Here is a 4,562-nt window from a genome sequence, read left to right as displayed (position 1 = left end):
TCCTTACAGTGCATCTGATCTACGACATGCTATTAGAGAGGGTTGGGGTTCCTTACAATGCATCTGATCTACGACATGCTATTAGAGAGGGTTGGGGTTCCTTACAATGCATCTGATCTACAACACGCTATTAGAGAGGGTTGGGGATCCTTACAATGCATGATCTCAGATGCACTATTAGAGAGGGTTGGGGTTCCTTACAATGTATCTGATCTCAGACGTGCTATTGGAGAGGGTTGGGGTTCCACCGAATTTCACATTATAATTATAAGGTTCCTTAACCAAAAAAAGCTTGAAAACCACTGGTCTAACTATCTAAAGTAACTGTACAAATATTACAGATAGCTCGAGGAGGAATTTTAATAATTAAGCAAAACCTGTGCCAAAGAATTGTTCCAGATTTTGCAAAAGAAAAACTCCAATTGCTTTCTGAGGCAATTACATATCTTTGATAAGTATGGTCCTGGATTCCCCCCTCCCCCTTCCCTGACTTTGTCCCCATTTGGTAGCCAGGAAACTTTAGTAAATAGACCACCCGTAGCTCTTTGCTAATGTATTGGTCTTGGATCTGGCCATCTCAATGCGAAACACAAATAATTTGTGAGTAGTGAAACATCAACAATGGTAAGAATTGAAATAATGTAATAGATCAGAGGTGCTCAACTCCAGGGCTCAAGTGAGCATCTGATTGAGCCACCTGCGCTGCAGCAGGGACTGATTGAGCCAACTGTGCTGAAGCTGGGATATACTGAAAATATGACCTGTTGGGGGGGGGGGGGGGGGTTCTTCAGAACTGGAGTTGAGCCCCCCTCTAATAGATGATGATAAGTGGATACATGTTTCTGTTGGTATTAAACCTGCAATGCTGTTTATCAGATATAAATCTATGTTCAGAGTGCAATAAGAAAAGTCTAATTAACAACAACAGATACTACACTTCCGACATGCCGTGTGCTATATTTGCTTGTGTTGTAACATAGGGCCTCATGCAGAGAGCATCATTATTTCAAAATTCGCCATTTTTTGTACAATTTCACGCAGAAAACTGCAGAAAATGGCGAGTTACGAAAAACGCGCCAATTTTTTTTTCTATTTCTAAAACTCGCCTCGCGGCTGGCGAGAACCTCCATCTCGCCATTTTTAAAACTCTCCGAATGCAGAGAGGTACGAACGGCATGTAGCGGCTGTTCGCGCCAGGGAAATGGCGCGATTTTCTCATTTTTGCCGCGCCAGGAAAAGTTGGCAATAAGATGGCGCTCGCCGCCTATAGCAAAGGGGACAAAAAATGCGCGATTTTTTCTTTACACATTTCTGAAGCGCGCATCTTTCCCATTTAAACTCGCCACATGCATCCATGTTAAACATAGCAGAATTCGAACTTTTCTGCATATGGAGAATAAAACTCTCCAAAAAAGCTACTTTTTATGAAATTCGCCAATTTGAAAATTCGATGCTCTCTGCATGAGGCCCGCAGTTCGGATGGTATATCTAAACATTTGGAGGCACCTGTGGATGGTTTCTGTGCACAATATTAAAGCAGACATTCTGCATTCTCCGTCCACACAAAAAACCCCTTTGGAAATGCAATTTTTGCTTTTCCTTAACCATTCGGATCACATACTTCACTGTGAAATCCTTTGTTAGCTGTCTTTAAAAAAGGTGTGTAACTATTTGCTGTTAGGCATGGCAGTATTGCCTCTCACCGATTTGTAACTCCATATCCAATGCTGTCATTTAGAAATGGCTATAGAGTAGTGTCCTGTCTTTGGCCAATTCCATAAATATTGCAGTATGTTTTCAATTACAGTACTAGCCCTTGTGCCATTTATATTATGACTTTGGGGGCAATATTTGAAGTGCTAATAAACATTTCTTAACCCTTTGCCCCCAGAGGGGCCAGCAAGGCATTATTCTCCAAAAGAGTTCAAATATTAACATTTGCTGCTCAACCTCAAACAGATTTGTTCCTAGCTACCTGTTGCTGGTTTTGAGGTTAGTGTATCTGCGTGCCATTTTCCATTCCTGAGAGAACAAGCCCTGAAAATAGGATTCTAGGGATGGATCGTAATGACCACAAAACATTTCGATAAAAAAAATCAACAAATCCCAAAGAACCTTCCCCCCCAAATGATTATTCATCATGAAGAAGGATTACACTTTGATAACAAGCCTACATCAGAATATGAACTTAACTCAAATAAATGTATTTAGAAGGGGTTACTGTGGTAAAGGTGCAGTCTATCTAAGGACCAAAGTGCACTAATGGCAGTGACAGGTTTAGTGTTAAATCTTGTATCTGCCTTATTAAAATGTGACCATTTTCCGGTGCTTTAACATACAGGGAATCTGATAATGTAGTTCTCTCCTTCCCACTGGTAAGAGGACCAATTTCCAAAAGGGATAATTATAAGGAAGACATTTGCATAGAAAAATCCCCAGCCAACATATCAAATTATAATAACAATAATTGTTTGTTCTTGTATAGCGCTGCTAGTTTTACAGAGACATTTTGCAGGCACAGTCCCTGCCCTGTGGAGCTTACAATCTATGCTTTTGGTGCCTGAGAGGGAGATAAAGTGACTTGCCCAAGGTCACAAGGAGCTGATACCTCACTGAGCTTCTCCCGTCTCCCGTCTCCCACATTTAGAGACAGTGTAAGAATAAACTTTGTAAAATAAATCTTATATATATATATATATATACTCACAAGTAATATTTTTAAATGCTATACAGTGGAGGGTTTTTAGTCACCTTTTAACCACTATATATATACATTTATATATATATATATATATATATATATATATATATATATATATATCTTAATAAAGGCATCAACCTACTATAGCTAGAATGTATGATACACTATCACTATCATTAATTCAATTTGGTCCGGTGTGGTTCTTTATTGCTAAAACATTGTGTTCCTTCCTCATAATTTAACCACATAAACTACTTCCCATTACAAGGCTGTAAATAATTGTGCTCAAACAGTACAAAAAAAAACATAGAGAAACTCCAAAGCCCATGACAAAAAGTAGGCATTACAAAGTGTGCATCTGCTACATATCTTAATCCTGCCATAGCTCTAAGTCAAGCACCTGACAAAAAGGTTATGGCTTGATTCTTTTATTTTCTCCCAAAGTATAAAACTTACATGGAAGTCCTAAAAGGCACACACGAGCTTACCATCATATAGCCACTAACATCAGGGTTTTATGGTAGTAAACACATACCAAGTAACCTTATACTGCAAATTGCACTCTTTGACCTCAACCTCCAGAGTGCCTTATTGCCTTAAAAGGGAAAAGTGGTTAATACGTACAGTAGACAGAATAACATATTTCTCAGGCACTTGCGATATAGCTCCTATATATAACAACAAGGTGTAATATGATGCATGTTATTTCATTGCTATTGTCTCCAGATCTCAGCTGCTGATTCCAAGAGTTTCTAGCAAAGTGATATCTAGGAGTTTATTGATTATCCTGTAAAGGACCAAGGTAGCATTTCTCATGACAAAGGATTCTGTCAGCGATGGGTATTGGAGAGACCTGAAAGCTGAGTCTTGCATCTGATGGTAGAAAAACAAGGCATGTGCTATTTTGCTGCTGCGTATACCCATTCTTTTGTTAAAGAGACAGCCAGGCTCCCTGGCCTATAGATACCTGACAGCTCATCTATGGAAGATGATATGGACACAGGAGAGCACATGTTACCATAGAGCAGGTTTCTTCAACTTGTGCCCAGTGGACCAAATCCGGTCCATGAAGGGTCCTGGAGTGTCTGCTTCTGCTCATTTCATTGCAGTTAAGTGCAATTGTTCATACTGAAAGTCACTTCTAAGTATGGTTAATATAAATAAATATATAGGATGCAGATATTATAGATGCTTGCAAGTAAAATAGTTTTAAGTCTTCTTCCATATATCTTAAATAACAACGCTCTTGTGGCTCTCCGGTTTGTAATTGTGTCCCTTTGGAAAACTAGTTGAAAAGCACTGCCATAGAGCATGTTATAGGGGACAAGGAAAGGATAGGGGGTGGCGGGACAAAGGCACAAGACGGGGGCGCTGTAGTAGGCAAGAGATGGAAAAGGATTACTGCAGGGCTATAGGTCCCAGGACAGAAAATAGGAGCGTTACAGAACATAGTTAACATATTGGTTGCCAGAGAGTTAAAAAGTTAAGTGCATTGCACACAGATGGGGAAATAGGAACTCTGCAGTACATTGATTGCAGATATGAGGGAACTGCAGGAGACATGCAGCATACAGGGTGAATAATAACACTGCAGCATGTAAGTTGTAGATATGAGGGAACTGCAAAACAGAGAGCTTTGGCCTCTAATCAATGCAGAGTGACACATGGTGAACGGTGCAGTCACCCATCTGCTGTAATGCATTGTTCACTGTGTGTTACCCAGCTTTTGACCATGCTGAATAGGGGTGTTAGATAAGGGCACTAGAGGACACAGTTCGTTTAAATGGTGCTGCAGGCTCCAAAAAGTATAGATAGGGCGGGTGTGCAAAACAAACAGAAGACATGGGCAGGGGAGCGTAAA

General features: G+C 40.1%; 1 protein-coding gene across 1 annotated transcript in view; it reads right to left on the bottom strand.

Moving 5' to 3' along the window:
- Nucleotides 1-2,841: 2,841 nt before the first annotated feature.
- Nucleotides 2,842-4,562, bottom strand: part of C14H3orf80 (chromosome 14 C3orf80 homolog) — a 3,013-nt gene continuing 1,292 nt past the window's right edge. Inside the window, exon 1 of the mRNA XM_075569374.1 lies at nt 2,842-4,562. This exon is cut by the window's right edge and continues 1,292 nt beyond it. The gene's annotated coding sequence lies outside the window, so the exon portion shown is untranslated.

This window comes from Ascaphus truei, chromosome 14, assembly GCF_040206685.1.
Source record: "Ascaphus truei isolate aAscTru1 chromosome 14, aAscTru1.hap1, whole genome shotgun sequence".
NCBI lineage: Eukaryota > Metazoa > Chordata > Amphibia > Anura > Ascaphidae > Ascaphus > Ascaphus truei.
This window is presented reverse-complemented; position numbering and strand designations above follow the sequence as displayed.